The sequence below is a fragment of the Muscardinus avellanarius genome (genome assembly GCF_963383645.1).
Source record: "Muscardinus avellanarius genome assembly, chromosome: 4".
Taxonomy (NCBI): domain Eukaryota; kingdom Metazoa; phylum Chordata; class Mammalia; order Rodentia; family Gliridae; genus Muscardinus; species Muscardinus avellanarius.
Genome location: NC_137789.1, coordinates 131240086 through 131262195, shown reverse-complemented (window position 1 = coordinate 131262195; position 22110 = coordinate 131240086). Strand labels below are relative to the sequence as shown.

At 37.8% G+C, this 22110-nt stretch overlaps 1 protein-coding gene and 1 long non-coding RNA gene across 4 annotated transcripts in view; one reads left to right on the top strand and one right to left on the bottom strand.

Moving 5' to 3' along the window:
* The window catches only part of LOC308262059, a 39371-nt gene extending 18323 nt beyond the window's left edge, over positions 1-21048 (bottom strand). Inside the window, exons 1-2 of the long non-coding RNA XR_013961688.1 lie at positions 21031-21048; positions 17437-17505 (exon numbers count right to left, since the gene is read on the bottom strand). This is a non-coding gene — a long non-coding RNA (uncharacterized lncRNA). The remainder of the gene's footprint in view (positions 1-17436; positions 17506-21030) is intronic.
* HPSE2 (heparanase 2 (inactive)) overlaps positions 1-22110 on the top strand; it is a gene marked incomplete at both ends in the record, with an annotated part of 666883 nt that overhangs the window by 582955 nt on the left and 61818 nt on the right. The gene's annotated exons all lie outside the window — the stretch shown is intronic.

Here is a 22110-nt window from a genome sequence, read left to right as displayed (position 1 = left end):
TTGTATAGCCACTTTTATGTGGTGCTGGTTCAGATTGTCTGCCCATGTTTCTATCAGTCTATCTTTATATATTCTAGATATGAATCTTTTGATATAAAAAATACCTTCTCCCTCTCAGTCTCTTGCCTTTTAATCCTTTAAGAGTATCTGTTGGTAAAGATGCATCTTTTAGTTTAATACCATCCAATTCTCTTTATAAACTGCCTTTTTTTGTCTAATTTAAGACATATTTGCATACTTTATTATTACAAAGAAGTCCTTGTATGTTACCTTTAAAAGTATTCTTTGTCTTTCATATTTATATTTGCAATGAATATGGGGTGATTTCATTGAATAGTAAAGACGAGGAGTCAATAAACACTTTTCACTATGGATATCCAGTCACCTCAACACCATTTATTGGAAAAGATCATCCTTTCCCCAATGTACTGCATCAGTGTCTTTGTCATAGATGTGATGACCATACATTAGAATCTGTTTCTGGACTCTACATTATGTTCCACTTGTCAGTTTTTCTATTCTTACACCAAAAGCTTGGTGTCTTAATTCCTATAACAAGTCTTCATATCTGCTGGTATAAGTCTCCTTCAGCTTTGTTTTCCTTCTTTAAGATTATCTCAGATGTTCTGGCCATTTGCATTTTCATATAAATTTAGAATCATCTTGTTACTATTTGCCAAAAAAAACTGCTGAAATTTTGAGAAGGTTTGCATTTAATCTTTAGTTTCATTTAGGGAAAATTAATACTTTTACAATATGTCTTCCATTTTGTGAATATAGTAAATACTTTCATTTGCTTATGTTTATCAGTTCCTCTCAATAATGTTTTATTATTTTCAGGGTAGAGATCTCATCCACCTTTCATTACATATATTCCTAGGTACTTAGAAATTTTTTAATATAAATCTTTTCCTAAGGTCTTATTTTTATGTAGTTGTTACTAATTGTATAGTAGTCATGTTGATTTTTGTATATTAACCTTATATCCAATGACCTTGCTAAACTCACTTATGAATTCTAGCAGTTTGTAGAGTCTTTTGAACTTTCTACATATTGTAAGCAAATAATAACAGTTTTATTTCTGCCATTTTGATTATTACTCATCTTCCAACGGGGCCATCTATTTGCTGAAGAAATATGTATGTGGGAGCAGTATACTATTTCTCTTAGGATTTTTATTCATACCTCATTCCACCAGCTTAGTATTTCCTGTGCTGTAGGAATACGTCCCCTCTTCTGTTCTCTGCATTGCAAAGGTCAGTATAGCTCACTACAATTTCCCTTAGATTTAGACCTTCTGTGTTGCTATCTAGTAAGCTCACTCCTTCCTTTATCACTACCAGTTTCTCATAACTAGAAGTGTATGTGGTAAACAATGTAAGTGAGAGCTCAAAATGGCTTCTTACTCAACTCAGTATTTTCAGCAGTGAAGAGCTAAGGACACTACCTACATCTCTGGTGGCCCACATATGCCCTAAAATTTCTTAGTGCTGACAAGAGTCTGCTTTCAAGGCTGTGACACTTTCCAAGACTCTTTATTCTACTAAGCAGAAAAGCCTAACACTTGGTAAGTCTGCTTTTGAATTTTGGTGCTTGGTATCGTGACTGTTTCCTTTCTCATTGACAATGGGCCTTCTTAATGCTGCTTATTCTTCTTCTTGTTGTTGTCAAATGAATTTGAAAGAGAAGAATAAAGTTTAAATGGCTTTATTCCATCATCTGTGATCAGATTATCTCTTTATATTTTTAAAAGCTAAACTTTATAGGCTTTTATTTTAAACTTTATCTCTGTTCATTGTAGAAAATATGAAGATAAACAGAAATTCACAGAATAATAGTTAAAAACAGAATAGTGTGGACTTGCTTAAGGCAAGAGTAGCAAAGTCTTTGGTTTAACTTCAAGACAAGAGGTGTTAATGGTCAAAAGAACTCCTTAGAGAGCCAGACTGAGCCAAAATATACAGCCCTCAAAGGAGAGTTTAGTTAGACAAGTCCACGGGACAAGCCGAGTGTGCAAACATAAACAGCCCTCAGAGGGGAGATCTGGGCTGGCAAACACATACAGGGCCCTGCAGGAAAGCGGAGACCGCAGAAAAAGCAAAATGTGCAAACAGCACCACACTCAGAGGGGAGGCATAAAGAAGGTGGAATCCCAGTCATTAGAGGTGCTGGAAGGCTTATTAAGTTACCTTCAGATCCCCAGGGCTAAAGCTGAATCATTCCTATTAAAGATTAATTTAATGTGTTTTCCTAAATGGTTCAAGTTGGGGCATAACTTTCCCCCAGGACGACTTTAGAACCCTTAGGACTGGAAGGGACTTCAAGGGAGTTTAGGGCAGTATTTCCCAAAGCATGGCCCATATGCCATTAGCTACACAGGAAGTTATTTTAATATCACACAGACTTTTGTCACTTTAATTGTTATATTTATCTAATTTGAGTTACCAAAAAAATTATAGCTACTACAATAAAACCACAGTTTCATATATATCCTGATCTAAGTAGGTTTCAGCTAAAGTTGGTAGTAATGTGAGGCCTAGGGAGATTTAAAGAAAACTATCAAGCAAATAAAGCACAGGTATTGTACAGATATTTCAAAGATTAAGCCTTGGGAAATTCTACTCTAGAACAACCCCCACATCTCAGCAATGAGAAAATTAAGCCAGAGGGAAAATGTGGCCACTTAAGGCTAGAGCAAGACAGATACCTCAATTGTTAATTCCACCAATATGCTTTTTTCTACAATTTACAGACTTCCCTGTTACTTTGAGAGGATTCAAAATTGTAAGGGTTTCTAGGTATTCAATTTACCCTTTTGGATTACTTCTTTCTTTTATGATATTTTTATTTTTGTAAACAAATTCTCTGTCCTAATGTAGTCATTCACCTAATAAACATTCCTAAGCACTGCTGGGGGTGATGTAAGGAATAATGGATCCCTGATCACAAAGAACTTAGAATTTTATGGAGAGTTAGATATTTAAGTATAAATCATTATTCAAGATACAGTAAACTTAGCACATATACAGAAATAGAAGGACTATCCTGTAGAAAAATGTAGAAGGAGAATTCTTTTCAGGAAGAGACTTAAAGACTTTCTAAAGGAGGCGATACTCCTGTCAGGACTAGATACATGAGCTGGATTTCAATGGACAAAACGGAGGGAATAAATTTTCGGCTGAAAGCCTCAGAGGAAGCAGTAGATAGGATGCTGAAAGAGAAGGCTTGGTGGACAGTGTGGGTCTGTCTTGGCGAGCACAGCAAATATCTCAAAAGTATAGAGAAAAATAGATGAGACTAAAGAGCCACATATCCCCGTAGAAATCGTTGCATGCTTACAACCCTATTTATTAACACTAGGAGTACTCAAAGTACCCTTGGATTCTTGGTGAGAGGGTAGAGGTGAAAGTATTCAGTGAACAAGACCATGATGCCAGATTGTATGATTAAAAGAAACAGGACTGATCAGCAGACATTTTGTCTATCCGGCAGGAGAAAAGAAGTCCCAATGGGGATGGAAAGCAATTCCTCAACCAAACATGGGAAAAGCCATAGGGAAAAAAGAGAAACAAAATAACATGACAGCAATTAAGTTCCTCTTTCCTATCATGACACTGAAGAGGCTTCAGCAACCTGTGGCCTTGGAAAAGAGGAGAAGCTAATGACCTCAGGTGATCCAGAAGGTGAGAAGTGAGATCAGGTCTTACACAATGGGATGGTATGGCCAGAAGGGATGGAGAGATGGGTGGTGGAAGGTTCAGCTGGAAGGGATTTGCCTAGCCACTGCCAAGGCTTGAAGTGTGTTCTATGTAGAAGGTAGGCTGGGGAGGAGCTGAGAACCTCGGTAATGGTGCACATCTGAGCACGCAGCCGACCCTGAAAGACTACATACACAAGTAACAGCCACTCAAAGTCCCACATGTAAACCAGGGGAAGGAATGGCATTTCATTAACAGGTAGAAAGAACGCAGTGCAAACTAGGATCACCCAGAGAGAGATCAGCACTGCTGCAATTGCACAGTTAAAAAATAAGTGTGTGAGCATTGTTTTCTATTGTCAATATAACTTTGCAGTAAGATTCCTGGTACTTTCTTAAATATTCCCAGAAGTGCTGGAAATAAGTTTTCTTGGACTAGTTCATGTAATCAGCTACATGAGGAATTCAAATGATAGATTCTCCCTTTGAGTCAGGTGTAACATTAGTCATCTACAGATGATTGTGCATTCATGCATGTCAAATTAACCAAAAGATGGGAACAGCAATAATGCTAATTGCAAAAATCAGAGACTCTATAAATAATTTATATCCTGTTTGAAATTCAGTTAAATGCAAGCAGTTTTATTGAGGTCCTTCTGCAGTCAGAACTACTTAATGTTTCCCTAGGAAATAAAAAGGAGGGTTAGGATTTCTTGACCCTCGGGGACCTTGCAGTCTAGTAGTTGGTGGCAACTCTAACATAGCACAGACTAGAGGCTCATTTGGAAAGTCTTAGACGTTCAAAGAAGAGAGATCACACCCCTCATTTGTGTCATCAAGTCTAAGATGCCATCAGTTGAAAATTACACCATTGTTCATACACCACTAAAAAAGAAAGAATTCTGATAACTAAACTATGACATATCATTGATGGTAAGAGACATCTTTCTTTCAGAAATGTGAGAATGTGGGGAAAAGTCATTGTACAATTGATTAAATGTGGTAATTGAAGAATTTAATACGTTGAAATAAGAGAAAAGGCCCATGACATGGGGTTCTGCTGGGTTTTATATACAACATACATTCTTTGATCGTTCACTTCCATTTTAAACATTCCCTCTAGGGTCAAAACTCACAGGTCTTAACCTCCTTACAGAATCTCTCCCAAAATAAAGACCCTCATATCCAACTTTGATTCACAAATTCCCTTAACACATACATGGTACCTATCACATGGCCAGTTACAGTTCTAAGTATTTTATATTATGTACCATAAAAACCCTATGAATAGATATTATTCTTACTATCTCCATTGTATGGAGAAGCTAAGTTACTTGCCCAACAACACACATCTAGTAAATGGCCAAAAAAAGTTACTAACACATTTTTCCTTGAACATCCTGCATTATCTAAAAGTCAGTATATCCCCAAGACCAAGCTCATTGATCCCTATGAACATGATTCCCCTCATGCCAGAGCATCACCCTCCAACATCACTCAAGTCAGTCTCTCTCCCTCATTCACCACATCCAATGTATCATAATGTCTATCAATTTATTCTTTTTTCTTTTCCCATTACCCTTGCCCTAGTTAAGTGTTGATACATTTTCCTGTCTCTAAAAACTTACTAAAGAAAATGTCATAAGAGTAAAAGTTCCAAGGCCCTTCCCTTTGGGTTTGTGATTCAGTGATTTGGATTGGGATAAGATCCAGAAATATGTGTTTGTAACAAGCACCTTAGATCATGTTTATATTCAGGCAAGTTTATGATATAGTGCTGTATCTGTTTAGGGTTCTTTGGCTGTAGGCAAGAAAAACTAACTCTAGCTAATGGAAGTGAAAAAATGAGTTTATTTACCCCAATATGATGTATGAATATAATGCACCAATAACATTTTTTTAAAAAATAAGAAAAAATGAGTTTATTGGAAAGATATTGATAATATACAGACTATTTTAAAAAGCTAAGCAATCAAGAAAGGGTAGAAAATTGGATATTTGTAGGAACCCAGGGAGCAGTCACTAATTAACAGTTTCCTCAGAGGCCATGACTAAGATGGACTAGCTCCAGTCTTTGTGTCAGTTCAAATCACAGAGAGAATGTTTGATTGGCTTAGCTTGGATTATACCCCTGCCCCTTGGTGAGAGGGCAGGGCATCTCTATTGATAGTCTCAACAGTCTGAGCAGGTGATACTTTTCCAAAAGGAAAATGGATATGCTGTTGTCAGAGGAAATGGGAGTTGGTGTTAGGCAGGCAAAACCAGCAGATGTTCACTACAAACAAGCCAGACACCAAGACTAAGTTCACTCTCTCTCATCTGGAGAGTCATGTGCCCTCCCTAATCTCTCTTTTCTGCAGCACTCTTGTCAAAGTAATCTTCCTAAAGAATACATCTAATTGGCTTATTTTCCTGATTGAACTTAGTGGACCCACTCCCACTGGCAGGATAAAGAACAAGCTTCATAACAGGCTGATACGGCCTGCCCTGAGCCGACCCACCATAACCTCTTCAGCTTCTCACTGCTTCCTCCTTCTCATGCCTTCACTTAATCTCTGTTATGCTTCAGGCACAAAACCATAGTCATCCCTCAGGATCCACAGATAAAACCCATGGATGTTTCAAATTCCTTATGTAAAATGGCATAGTATTTGCATACAACCTACACACGTCCTCCTATACACTTTAAATATCTCCAGGTTATATATAATACCTAATATCACATAAATGCTATGTAAATAGTTGTTACACTATATTGTTTAGAGAATAATAACAAGTAAAAATGTCTATGAATGTTCAGTAGAGACCCATTTTTCCCCCAAATATTTTCAGCCCACATTTGGAATCTGTGGATGTGGAACTTTGGATATGGAGGGCCCAGTGTATTGGTAGTTCTTCAAAATTACTCTTCTGTTTTATGCCTTTGAATTTATTTATTGTTTTTTTTCTTCAATGAATAGTTACTAAAGGTGCACCATAGCCAGGTTCTAGAGATACAACTGGGATCAAAACTAACTGGTCCCTGTATCATGGAGCTTGTATTTGGAGATCAGATGGATGTTTTACAAATAATCACAGATTAAAAATATATATAGCTGAGCATGGTGGCACACACTTGTAATCCCAGCATTCAGGAGGCTGAGACAAGAGGATTGCGGTTCACAGACAGCCTCAGCTATTTAGCAAGGCCCTTTGCAACTCAGTGAGACCCTATTTCAAAAATAAGAAGACTAAAAAAATAGAGCTAGGGGTGCAGATAGAATTCGAAAGCATTCAAAGGTAGAATGCCCCTGGGTTCCAGCCCTAGTACTACACACACACACACACACACACACACACACACACACACACACATATATATATATATATGCATACATACACACACACATACATACATATGTGTATGTGTATATATGTATATGTATGTATATATGTATGTATATATATACATATATATGTTTTAAGTAGTTTTAAATAAATCCTTATTAATGAGAAAGCATTAATAAAGATGGGAAGGACTTACAGGCTTGCCTTATAAAGTAACATTTTAGTAGAAGTTGGCTTGGCTGGGAAGAAAGGAAGCTTTCAGTAAAAGTAACACAGGCTAAAGCCAGGCATGGTGGCACAAGCCTGTGATCCCAGCACTCAGGAGGCCGAGGCAGGAGGATCATAGATTCAAGACCAGCTGCAGCAATTCAGCAAGACCCTGTTTCAAAATAAAAAGGATTGGGGTATATCTCAGAGATAGACTACCCCTGGGTCCTATTCCAGTACCAAAGAAAAAATAACACAGGCTGATAGAAAGTGGCATTTTAAAGGAATGAAAAGAAGCATGACAGGAACTTAGAGAGAGGGGGAATGCTATGAGGAGAGGTGGCTCTGACAGAAATAAGTAAGAAAATGTCCTTCAGAAGGAAAAATGTTTAGACTTGGACAAGCTGAGTTTTTAAGCACAGATAGAAATGCAGGTGCAAATGACCTCTGTTCAGCTGGGAATCCTCGTGTGTAGATTTTACTGTAGACTGATTTGGATGTCAGAAGGGGGCTGAGCTGTGGGAGAAGATGAAGTTGCTGTGAATAGATCGGGCAGAAGCAGGCTGAGAACACCTTGAGAAAAGACCACAAATAACAGAGGGAGGAAGAGAGAGCAAACACTCTGAGAGCCACAAATGGAGAGAATTCTAAGAAGGTTGTTGGCCAGTGTTGAAATGCCAATGTTTAAATCAAAAGTATAGAAGAACAATCAAGAAAAGTGCTTACATTTGGTAAAAAAAAAAAAAAAAAAAAAAAAAACCTCACAAGTCTTGAGAAGGGACAGTTGCATCAGACGAATAAGATGCAACTAGTGGGTGGGAGATTTCAAAAAGAGGCAAGAGTTGTAGATATTTTTTCAAGAATTTTGTCAGTTTTGCCAGGCAGGGCCACGGGCAGGAATAAGGAAACAGGATTTTTAAACAGAATTTTGAAGTAGTGAGGGAATAGACTTAATGGAAATAAAAGATGCCAAGGAATCAACTTCTGAGTGAGGCCAGAGGAAAAAGAACTTAAGACATTTCATTCTCAGCAATGAAGGCATAAAATTATAGCTATAACTTTATATATTATTTTATACCTTTGATAAGTAGCCAGAATTAGTCTATGTAGTTTAAAAGTATTTAATTTTGTCAACAACTTTGTAAGGTAAATACTGTTATTTTCCTAATTTTACAAATGAAAAAACCAAGGTTCAGACTTTTAAACAACTTTTCTAGGATCTCAAACCAATAAGTTATATGCAAGCAAGATTTAATTCCAGGTAACTTTATTTTTATTTATTTATTTATTTATTTATTTATTTATTTATTTATGGTGGTACCGGGGTTCCTGGAAACCCGTCTACCTCCGGGATAGACTCCCAGACCTTTCTTTTTTGGAAACAGGGTCCCTAAGCCAGTGCGGCTGGCTTCAAACCTGCATGATCCTCTTGTCTCCGCCTCCCAAGTGCGGGGATTACAAGTGTGCACCACCACGCCCGTCTAGCTAACTTTATTTTTCAATTTCTACTCTAATTAGAGGTTAACTAGAAAGGAAGAATAAGACGCTCATATGAGATGGCCTAAAACTTTGTAGGCCTGGACACTCGTTGGGAGGGGGGAAGGAGAAGTGGGGGGGGGGTTACCAAGCACAGTCTGAATGTATGCCATTTTTAATATGTCCCACATAAACATAAAAAATAAATTAAAAAAACAAAATGCATTTCTTCAGCAAAAATAAATAAATAAAACTTTGTAGGAAAATAGAATTTGAGAGTATCTACTATAAGACAGCAAAAGGCATCTCTATGGGAACAGAGGTCATCTGGGAATTCAATAGTGATCTAGTCAAAGATAAATGAAAAGCTTTAATCTCTGGATCCTTGCCTTCCACCATGACAAAAATATGCTATCACAGTTAGTGTGTTGATTCTTCTTTATCCTTTTTATATGACTTCAGGTGCCAGCACACTTATATGTAGAATTAAGCGAGGGGAGTAGGCCTGATATCTCAGCTTTGCAGTGTACTCAAGTGGCATTTATACCGTGGTATGCTTGTCAGTGTTTAAGGAGTTCTTGCCCCCCGCCTTGCTGAAGTTTGAGAATAAGTATTCATCTCTGATTCTCTGACATTATACAAGAAAGTAGAGGGGAAAGGGAATTTGCCAGTGTGTTATTAACAATATACTTTTTTTCATCTAAAATCATTCATTAAGTTATCAGAGGATCGAGATTATAGCCATGGTATTATAAGAGCAATTAGAAGCGGTTAATATGTCCTTCTCTATGGCCATAATGCATTGTCCTCTTATTAAATGACAGCTGTCATTATATTCTTACTCCCCTGTGAGAGCATCAGCTTTGGAAAACAAGGACTATATGTTGTTGATATCTGAATTTCCAATGCTTACAGTCTCCTAAGTTCTTAATAAGTCTTTAAATTGAATTACTGTGGGAGAGAGAGACCCCTTGCCCAACTTTTGGGAATTAGGCATAATTTAATTCTGAATTTAAGTAACTGCTTATACAAAAACAAGTCAATTTCAATATCTTCCCTGTAATTTTTACTTAAGTAATTTGTGAAAATAATTGCAATTTTTCAATAAACATAATGCTCCTGTGTTATTCAAAATTTGACAGATGCAGCACATTTCTGAGGAAAAAAATTAAATTAACTTTGAAAGACTAAAGTTTAACAATTAAATCTTACCATCACACTATAAAAATATTATTATAGAATATATGTCATTTATGTTAAGGCCCTTTAATTATAATTGAAAAGTAGAAAATTATTTTTCCAACTGTAAGGATAAACACACCAAATTATTACATTAATATTTCGTGGTTTTAATTATATGAAAGAAAACTAATGAATAATTCTTTACCTAATGAAGTCATCTGAGTCCTAAGTAAAGATTACTTTTAAAAAACAACTGCTTCTCTTCCTCAAATTATATTTGCTTCTCCTTTTTAATTTGATACACTTTATAATGTATTTCTTAAATTCACACAACCTTAATTTTAATTATCCTTATATTTCCTTTTTCCATCTAGAATCCAATTATGTCATGGTGGATGCATTTGAAATGGCTATGTATTTCAAACTTGCTGTTTCCTAACTGGATTATAAGTTTTAATGTGCTGTGGGTTAGTTGCTTTTGTTTACTTGATTTTCTTGCTGTTTAACTTTCCCTCCATCTTGCAAACTATATTTTCAGAGAGCAAACATTATCTATTTGGATTATTTATATGCTCTTGAAGAAGTTTATGTTTTATATCTTTGGTTTATTGCTCCAAGACCTTTTGGATGCTATTGTCTATCCATGATGTCTTTTAAAAAAATTCTTTCACTTTATTCATATGCTCTTGATTTTCTCAAAAATGTGTTTAAGACACATTTGTAAATGGTTTTAGAGGGCAGTCAAGCCAACCATAATTGCATTTGGCCTACTATATCTTTACGGTCCAGTGACGGTCAAGGTCATAAGCCCTTTGCTACATGGGCCAATTTATGTCACATCATTTACAGATGACAGACTTCGCTCATGACCTGTTTAAAAGTCACACAAATGTATATTTTTATGTAGCAGAGAAACTAGGAGAAAGCCTGTGTATGAATAAATTCAAATCAAATGCTACTGCTTACAGAATAGTTCAATGTACGTGTTCTGCCACTGATGACTTATTCAAGCAACAAATTTATTAACTTATTCAACAAAAATTATTGATTTCTTTCTATGTTCCTGGCACTCTTTTGGTTAGTGGGAATACATATTAAACCGAAGAAATTATTCTAGCCCTTGTAGAATTTTCATTATTATAGACCTCCTTAACCTCTCACCATAGAAAATCAACATGTGAAGTAAGATTTTTTTTAAAGTATGTTATATAGAGATAAATACTAAGGATAGATAATCAAGTAGGATGGGTGGTTCGGAATTATTTGAGAAAAAAAGGTTAAGTTTTGCATATGGTGGCCAGGTAAGACATCTTTGAGAGTATCTGTTGAGCACCTGCTGTCCCACAGGTCCAGTAAATTGAGAAGGCACACCCAGTTTCTGACTTCAAGGAGTTCACCGTCCAGTAGGGAAAACACACACTGAACAAGCAATCTATGTCAATGAGTATCCTGAAGAGGAGAGTCTAGTATAACCAAGTGCCACAAGGACTACTAACTAGAGGGTCAGGGAAACCTCCCCGAGGAAACAGTGCTTAAAGTGATACCGAATGAATGATGAGTTGGTGAGGTGAAACCGGTAGGATTATCTATAGAAACCCATCCAAGGGCATATAATCAAATAAATTGGCCAATTTTAGACATAATTCTTTCTGAATGACCCATTTTACATGGGGCAAAGTCAAACGCTATAAAGAGTATTTATCTAAGTTACACAGTAGTTTAGAATAGGATTGCAACTAAAACATCAAGTCCAAGAATGAAATTCTACAGATTGGGAATTTTGTTTTCCTCACTATCATATTCTGAGTGTCTAGAACAATAAAAATGTAGTGAATCAAAGAATAAAAGAATCGCCTGACTGCCTCTTTAGTGGGTTTGTTTCTTCTCTCTGCCATGAAGCTCATATATAGCACACAGCTGTGCTAGACCCTCAGGTCTGAGTGTGAGGGGTAAGACTAAACAGATAAACTCCCTGTCCTCTCCCCATCACACTAGAACAGCAGATCTGATATTTTGGTCTTAGGTCCCCTTTACTACACTCTTATTGAAGTATAGTAGTAATTATTACTGAAGAACCCAAAGATATGACAATATTTATTATAGATAACTTTAAAAAATTAAATACTTAAGCCGAGCGTGGTGGCGCACGCTTGTAATCCCCGCGCTTGGGAGGCTGAGACAGGAGGACCGCACAGGTTTGAAGCCAGCTGCGTGCGCTGGCTTAGGAGACCCTGTTTCCAAAATAAAAATGTAAAAAAAAATAGGTCTGGGAGTGTAGCCCGGAGGTAGAAGGGCTTCCAGGAACCCCAGTACCACCAAAAGAAAAAAAAAAAATTTAAATACTTATGTATTAACTCATTCAAAAATAACAGTAAACTCCATTGTATGTTAAAATAAATAATACATCTTATGAAAAATAGCTGTATTTCCCAAAACAAAAAAAATATTGAGAAGAGAGATGTTGTTGTACATTTTTGAAAATCTCTTTAGTGTCTGGCTTAACAGATGACAGCTGAATTCTCATCTGCTTCTGCATTCAATTTGTTGCAATATGTTGTTTTTGTTGAACTATATGGAAAAAAAGCTGTACTTACACAGATACATAATTGAAAAAGGGAGGAATATTTAGTAGCCCCTTTAGATAATTCAGATTTTCTTGTTTGATACTACATCAAAACTCTGTAGTGATTTTTCAACAGTTAATTTCAATGTAGAATCCAAAACCCTAACAATGAACTATCATTACTCTAAAATTAAAATATACTGCTTTTTCTTATTATTTGAATGGCTTTTTACCCATATAATAACATCATCCATTTGCTATTTGGAAAATACTAGCCCACCAAGTTATATGGATCTTCTGAATGTTGTATAATTTTATTATAAAATGTCAAGACTTCATTAAATTACCCCCAATCTCATCAGAAAAAATCATTATCAGGAAACTGTACAACTCACAAAAGTAGATAGAATTTTTCAAAATTCTAATTTTCACTTGAAAGCTTGAAATTTTATGGCAACAAATAGTGTCAGTTGTTCTCCTTAAAGTGACAAGCTCACTTCCTTAATTATGGAGATGTTTGCCTGAATAATCATAGTTTGTCAGTAGAGGAAGGAAGGAAGGAAGGTAAAAATGGTGTTCCATGAAGAGAGCAGCTATGTAGCTTGCAACTCAAATGCAGCATCAGTGCTCCTCAGGAAAGCCATTGTACTTCAAAGCACGAGGAGTGCCCATGTGTACTTCCTGTTTTGTCAGCTACAGTAGTAAAGAGAAGTGACTCAGGAATCAAAATTAAGAAAATAAATTTTGGTGTGCCACTTTATCGAGAACATTCTGAAGTGACCGCAGTTTTGTTTCCTGCAGGCGTGCGGCAGTGGAGAACCCGATGACGCTAGTGCAGCTGGGTGACAGGGCCTCAACTCAGCCTCCAGCAGTTCCACCCTTCATTGCTTTTTATACCATTTTCCACCATTTTCAGTCCCATTTATTTTCACTCAAACTTTAAAAACCTAGAGCCTGGGAACATTAGCCCAGATGCCAATAGAGCAAATGAAGCAAACAACCTCCTGGTGTTGCGTGAAATGGTTTTGAGCTTAAAGAACCCCTGAAAGAGTCTTGAGGATCCCCCACAGATCTGCGGGCATCCTCTGAAATCTGCTGAGTTGGTCTAGTTGATTCCTAACAGTTCTTCTCTATTCCACAGTTCTATAACACTGAAGTTGTTGTGGTTTATTTGACAAGTTTATCTTTTTATTTATTTTAACATTTTAATTGGTACTTAGCTTTGAGCTTTTCCTTCTCTCTCTAATATTTTCTCTGAACACATCTATTTTTACCTTGTGCAGGTCATTATTGATGTGATTTAATTAAATGTGACTTCCAGCCAATCTTTTCAGATTCCTTCTCTGCTTAGTACTATATGTTCATTCCTATTTATTTTCACTTAAACTTAAAAACCTAGAACCTTAAATTATGGAATTGAAAAGTTTCCCCAAAATAGAGTCAGATTTTCTATAGTCATAAAAGAAGATGAGATTGAATATCGAAGGACCCAGGAGTAGTTTCCTTATACCTTATACCTCCCTGGCCAGAGAAAGTGAACCTGGCAATAGTTCCACCAGCACATTTTGTTTTTCTGGTCTGCAATAGTATTCTTCCACTGGAATTTTTATTTTTAATTCCCTATGCAGTCAAGGTTGAAAAACAGTGGTCTACACCAATCTATTCTCCTATAAGGAAACCAAAGCTGAAAATATGTAAGTGGTTATCCCAGGTAATGCAACTGACACTGACAGGGAAGAGCCTAAAACCTAGATTTCATACTTCTCTACCCAATGGCTTTTTCTGTCATAATGCTTTCCCTTGAAGATCAAGGGAGGATGTTGAAGTGGACAGGGAGAATGGCAGGGGGCAGAGCTAAGAAAGGTGTACCTCAGGGGGGAGAAAACCAGAAATGGGTTTGGAGGTTAAAAGGCAAAGTACCAAGAAACTGAAAGACCTATGTTGAGAGAAAGAGAAGGAAGTATTGGGAACGGATGGAGCAGGAAGGTGTGATATAGAGTGAGCCAGGGAAAAGGAAAAAATACAGAGGGGATAAGAGAGAGGTCAGTGGAAAGTCACTGTAGCTTTCCACCCACACTCTTCTGATATTAAGAATAAATGTTAAAAATAGGATCACATTTACTGGTTTCTTAACATGCCTTTTAAGGAAGAGCAAGCATCAAGCCTTCCACTTACCAGACTTTAATGTAATGGGGTTGACTTGTTGATAAAATGGTTTGAAAGGAGAGGTCCCAAACAGGTCTCAACCTCTTTAACATTCTCCTGGGCTCACTATGAAGCCGTCACTGATGGTTTTCCCATATAATGGGTAATTCTGGAGAAGAGTATTTTGGTCCTGCGTTCAGCGTTGCTACTAGAGATCCAAGTCTATGCTGCTGGCCACCTGGGGCCAGCTTAGACAACGTGTGTCAGATTACTTGACATCGCTCTTCTTCTGCGGCCACACTAGTTTCTTCAGTAGCCCCACAAATGAGTGTGCCCAGGCCTCCATTCACATGTATCCCTCAAGAACTCCCTCAAGCTTTTTATTTTTTCCATTAAGCTAAACAGAGTAGTTCTCTAGAGACTAATGTATGTTCTTTATCAGGAAATACTGATGCAAAATCAAAGCTACCTTAATTAAGAAGTATCTGTGTCAATTCTTCTCAACCTTGGCTACATATTTAGAATCACCTGGGGAGCTTTTAACACCCAGCAGTCTAGGCCATTACATAATAATCAGGGGAGAGAGGATAGAAGCCATCTATTAGTATTTTTAAAGGTCCCCCAGAGGATTCCATTTTATAGCCAAGGTCAAAAACACTGTTGTTATTTTGTTTTGTTTTGTTTGTTTGCTTTTGCAGTACTGAAGATTGAACTCAGAGGCACTCTACCACTGAGCTACACCCCAGCCCTTTATATTTTTTTTATTTTTATGTGGCATCTCTCTAAGTTGCTGAGGCTAGCCTCAAACTTGTGATCCTCTTGTCTCCGCCTCTGAAGTACTGGGATTATAGGTGTGTACCTCCACGCCAGTTGTGCCCTAGTCCTTCTTAATGAGATATGCTTAGGGACATTACATAGCCCAGGAAATACTCTGCCTTGTTTGTTTGCTTGTTTGTTTGGGTGGTACTGGGGTTCCTGGAAGCCCTTCTACCTCCAGGCTACACTCCCAGACCTATTTTATATTTTTTTATTTGGAAACAGGGTCTCTTAAGCCAGCATGGCTGGCTCCGAACCAGTGTGATCCTCCTGTCTCCGCCTCCAAAGCGCGGGGATTACAAGCGTGCGCCACCACGCCTGGCTTCTACTTGTTTGCTTCTACTTGCCCAAGAAATTAATGCAAATATTCATAAATCCATTTCCATAATAATTCCTGGACCCATGGGAAAATGATGAAAGTCCATTGGAGGGGGAAGATAAAAGTACCTGACTTCAAGTCGCCATTATTTTTTGGCTTTTGCCTCTCTGTTCACTCTTCATTTCCTTTTGTAAGCTCTTCTTCCTCTGTATTCTTCAGTGTTTTTCCCTAGGCCTATTTATTTTCTTATTCTACACGTAATCTTATCCACTCACAAATATCCAAATATTATATATTTGTTTGTCACTCACAAATTCATGTTTTACTCATTTATTTCTTCTTCCCTTGCTTTCTTCTGTAAATTCTGCTTTGGTATTTCTACCAGCATGTGTAGAGTGAGCTCACCATCCTCATTCCCCACCTCTCCATTCTCTTACCTTTAGTGTGAATCTCCTCTGATGTCCATATCTAAACAAATAGTACCACTGTCTACCCAGTTTAATTTATCCCTTCATCTCATTCCCCAAGCCTCTTCAATTTGTTTCTGTTCTTCTGCTATTTGTCTCTTTAATCTATTTTCTAAAACATAGTGTTCATTAACATCTTCTTAAATCCCTTGATTAATTGCCTTTGGAATAAGATCCAGATTCCTTAAAATGGTCCACAAGAACCTGCATGATTTGGCCATTACTTACATCTCCAACCCCTATATTTTCCATCCTTCTTCTGTTCTCTAGCCAAACTGAATTTATTCTAATCCCTTGAACGTGGTTTGATTTTCTCTGGGTAAACCCTATTATGTGAATTGCTGCAACCCCAGTTCCTCCTGCAGTCCCAGAACCCATAAAGCTCTTGTGTATGTGTGAGCTTGAGTGAAAGTGCAACTGTTCTCAGGCATGTGAAGCCATGGGTCTTCTCCCTATTAATGAGCAAATTCCTCAGCCCTGATCTGCTGATTCAGTGCAATAATGCTTTTGCTTGCCTCATTTGACTGTTTTTCTTGACCCTGGAGAGAAAACCTGACTTTGAACCCCATGCTAAACTTCACTTCCTGATGTTTAATGATGAACTTTGCTTTTTCCCTTTATCTCTATCTCTAGATTGCAAATTCATCTCTATTTAACTCTGCCTAAATGGTTCAGTAGGAAGGATGATCAGTAGTCTTTGTTCACATCAAAATGCTGACTCTTTGACATCACTTCAGTGGTTTCCACCTGACCTTTTTATTTAGGGACTATGAGAAGTTTATTTCGGGAAGTGGGAGTAGGTTTGAGAGAAGGCTGTGGTGAATGAGTACATTCCAGAAAAAGTGTCTAGAATGGTTCATTTCTGGAAGTAGGAAAACAGTGGCAAGTTTGCTGGTGGGGTTTATTTACTCTGGAAGCCTTCCTCCTCGTGTATATGCATTTGTGGGAGGAAACTATTTCTTCGCACACCACAGCCTGGTGCACCTGTGACGCTTCAACCATGTGGGAAACTCACCCCCTCAGGGGCCTGTGTGAAACTGGGGTGGAGGGGACCCAAAATGGCAATTGCAGCTGGTTGGCGAATCTCCTTATCTCCTCGCATGAGGGCTGGCCAGATCCTCTGTCCCAATTCTTTCCCAGCCTTGCTCATCTCTAACCTAACTACCTGACATTTCCCCTCAAGAGATAGAGATCCTTAATCATTTAGGGAACAGAGACTATGGTTCATCTTCTATACCTGTTCAAGCTAGACAGGGATGTCGACACTCCAGGACCTCTCACTCTTGCTTTCTATTCAGAGCAGGACCTGTTGAGATCAAACATGTCATGGGAGGGCAGGTGAGTCCACAGGTCCTCATAGGAGTTGGCGTCAATTGCAGAGGGGTTGGTAGTTTGGCCTACTTCTCATCTGAAGTTTGATAGGCGGGAGCTTGAAGGAAACAAATTCATTAGCAAGTTTAGGAGACCAGGGCAAAGGGAAAAGAGGAGTAGTGAAACCAAAAGAAAAAGTCCCATGGAGGGCAAAATTAGGGAAACCAAGACCAAGTCTCCATTAGGAAAATCAGCCCCACGTTGTCTTTTCCCTACACTGTGATGCCTGATTGGTTAGTTTAGCCAGAAGTAAAGTGACCTTTGGCAGGAAAAATGACCTAGTTCTTAAGGGAGGCAGCCTGGGGGCTGACATCTCCACACAGGTTTGGCTTGATGTTAAAATTCAAGATTTTCCTTCTATGGGCAGGGCTTAACTCACATTCAATGGGTCCATCTAGCAATCCTGGGCACTTTTATTGCTGTGGACATAGAGAGAAAAACAGTAAAGGGACCCCTCCAAGAGGTGATTAATTAGAGTCCTGGAGACCTATCCTTCCCAGTCTAAATGAAGATGTGGCTCCCATATAGAGATGCTATCTTCGTGTGCATAGGCACATGTCGCCTGTTGGGATTGACATAGAGAGGTTATATATTTGATTAGGCCAGGTTTTCCTGTCTTAGACATCAGGTCAGTGTATAAGAATGGCTTAGCATATAATATTTTGAAAGGGCTAAGCTGGAGAAAAGCCTTTGGAACAACTCAGAGTCTGAGAAGAGATAAGGAGAGAAGCCCTAGCCAGGGTGGCAAAGTGTCTTGACAGACCTTGCCTAAGCTACATTTTAAAATCTGGTTGAGCCGGGCATGGTGGCGCACGCTTGTAATCCCCGCTCTTGGGAGGCGGAGACAGGAGGATTGCGCAGGTTCGAAGCCAGCCGCGCTGGCGTAAGAGACCCTGTTTCAAAAATATAAAATAGGTCTGGGAGTATAGCCCGGAGGTCAAAGGGCTTCCAGGAACCCCAGTACCACCAAAAATAAATAAATAAATAAATAAATAAATAAATAAATAAATAAATAATAAAATCTAGTTGACTCTTTTAGCCTTACCAGAAATCTGATGTCTCCAAGAGGAATAAAAGACATATTTAATTCCCAGGTTTTTACCACTTGCTGGGGTGACTTAACATATAAATGTAGGTTGGTTATCACTCTGGAGGTACCTAAGCAATACAAATCTGGGAATAAGTGCTCAGTGGTAGAGCACTTCCTCAGCATGCAGGAGGCCCCAGGTTGGTCTGCAGCACAGCAAAACAAAACAAAATAGTATGCCAGAGATCCTCAGTAGCAAAGTACTGTAAGAACCCACAAAAATGTCCTCCAGGAGAAGGGGCCATGGTTGGCAGAGTGAACCAACGCCAGTTGCAACAATGCCAGTCAATAAGGCATTTTTGTCCCCATGTTGCCTTTCTGACATCCCTTTGCTCCTTCCGGAATTGGCAGGGAAGAGTATTAAATATAAAACAAACAAATACATGTATATGCCCTTACCTACTGCAAATTTCTGATGGTATTAAGCCAAAATTAGTCAGCATATTAATTAAATTGGATAAAAAGATAAGTTTTGATGTAAGATTGGCTGGACTTGCTAAAATTTGAAATGAAAATGCTTATTAACATCTAAGAAACTTAAGTAATAAATCTGCTTTGAGATATTAGGGATAAGAAAGTGGGTTTGAAAGGCAATGGTTTCTTAAAAAGCACAAAGTTGTTTTCTATTGATCCTCACCAAGTTGAACTCTTCCAATAAACCATTATATGTGCACTCTAGCATCTAAGAGTGGGCAGAGGGTTGGTAGGGATAAATAATCTCACATATGAAACTAAGGAGGTAACATGCTAGATTTTTATCAAACATTTCCAAACTTTTATACCCAGCAAAGGGAATTCACTTTAAAAAAAAAAAGTCACTTAAGACTGTAGTTCTTTTACTGACTTTGCTCAAAATATCTAGGAAACATCTCTTTAGAAATTGCTTTCTGAGTTTATGGCACATTCTTTGGTACTCTATCATCAACTGGTATCACTTGGTGGTGGATTGGATGTTTAGATTATCCAAAAGTTATCTGGAGCCAATATTAATGAATAGATTGGATAATTAACCTGGGAAATTTTACTTGGGGTAAAAAAAAAAAGTCCTAGGTTATGACTATGAAGTGGATTTCTTCCATGACATTTACTGGCTCAAAAGGTAATTCCAATTTAAATATCCAAATGGTTCTGAGTCATGGCAGTGATATTTTAAATATCAAATAGGAAGGAATTTTAAGAATCAAACCATCCTGAATCTCTTGGCAGGATAAACAGGTGGTAGTTGTCAGAGCTCCAGAGCAGATGCCACCTATCCCTCAGTGGCATAGCTTTTGCTAGTTCTTGTCATTGTGATGTCCTGGCATTTAAAGCCTTCTGTCTAACCCTTATTTATGTTATTTTTAAAGTATAAATTTCTTTGTGTCCTAAAGGCTAAGTCATCTTCCAGCCTCTTTTCCTTCAGACAAAACAACAAGCATAATTGTTGGACACCAACAAAAAGTCTGGTTAATTGCTCTCTGAGGACCAAGTGAAACTGTTTCACATCATTAGAAAAAAATGAAAATGGTCATTTTGAAATTCAAAATGACTATTAATGACCAACAAAATCAGTATGTTCTCCATCTGCATTTAAAGTCCCCACGTTCTCACATTGGCTTTCATTGTTCTGTCCAATTTTCAAATTTCCAGATCCTACCAAAGTCTGCTGGACAGCTTCCTAACTCCCTCCATTCCTCATGAGTAGTATTCGCTGAGCTATCCCAGGCCTTCATGCCTTGCTTTGGGAAGTAGTCTTATAATTCCTCTGCTGGCCCCATTGCTGAAATGATCTAAGAATTTCTCCCCATCTTGAATACCAATTAGAACCATCTCTGAAAAAAAAATCAGACCCAAACTTCATCAAAGAGTTAACTGGTGTTTGGAACCATATAGGTCTATTCAATATAAAAAACATATGTTTAAAATTGACATTTGGACCAATTTTTGCATCCATTAGATCCCAGATTTAGAAGAATTGCATGTGATTAACATTACGAAACATAAACACTGTGTTCCAGTGACTCAAAAGAAAGCCAGGAAACTTTGTATTAAGGTATTATTATATCTTCAGAATGTCCCATTGTGACTCCCATAAATTCTTCCAAAATCCCATCTTCTATAAAATTCTACTTTACACTATTTGAAACTCAAATTATGGTGATGCTTCTTGACATCACAGATGCTTAATTTGCAGCCCTGACTCACTGGCTGAAATTTTTGTTGCCCATACTTCCCCTGAGTGCATCCAGCTTTGTAGCAATCAAAGGCAAACATCAGCTAAAAAGGGTACCAGTTAAGATCCACAGACTCATGGAATAGGGGAATTAGAAGGGACCATATAGGTCATCTAGTTCCCTACAACTAAGAATGTCAAAGTTCAAAGAAGGAGCATACCTTGTTCTTGATCTTCAGTGGGCAGCAAGATAGCAGGGAGATAGAGTAAGCCCAGAGCATCTGCTGAAATAGCAGTGAACTCTGTCCCATAAAATAGAATAAATCCCTGAGAATCAATAAACAGGAGCAATGAAGGTCAAAGTAGAAAACAAAGGGAAGCTTTTCCAGGATCTAGAGAAAGAGAGAGTGATTGATTTTGTTGTCTACCTCTGAATGGAAAGATGATAGGCTAAAATCAGCCAGTTACACTGGTAAGAATCTTTTGAGATCATCCTCTCCTATTTCTTTATTTTATAGAGAAGGAAACTATGGCTCTTGGATTCTTAGAGACACACTTGGACTTAAACTGCCATTTCGGACTCCAGTCTGACCTTTCCATTATGCTTAAGAGCTAATATTGAGTATTTATTATGCACCAAGAACTATACTAATAATGCTTTACCCAAAATATAGTATGTAATCCTCTCGACACTCCCTTCATGTAGACACTTTTATATCTCAATTTTCTCAAATAAGTAAAATGAGGCAAAGAGTGGCTCAGGTGCATGTCCACGATCACAAAGAGGAGGCAGAATCCAGACCCAGGCTGCCCCAAGAATCTGTGAAATTACTGTTCCACACTCCCTCTAGGCAAGAGGCAGTTTGTGGCCAGTTGTGTTGTGAATTTTTCCTTGGGATCTGCTGTATCTTCTCATTTTTGAAGCTCTGTACCTAATAACCATTTCGGGGATATAATGAATAAATACTAAAGACTCCCAACATATAAGAAAAAGGAGAAGTTTTTTCCCCCCAAGCTCTCATATACCTACCAAGCTGCTTAGCCCTAGAGATAGATTAGGGATCTGTCTTACTGAACAAGCAAACACTGTATATAATATAGTCTGTCTTTAAAAGGACCCTTATGAAAACCAGATAAAAAGTTTTGAATTAAAGGCATATAAAATAGAAATAAGAGTCATCTAGAGATAATTCACCTAAAATACATTTGGTTTAAATGTCAATGAATAAACCTAATAATTATTGAGTGCTTATCTGAATTAACTCATTCAGTTCTTACAATCCTGCAAGTTTGGGTAGTAG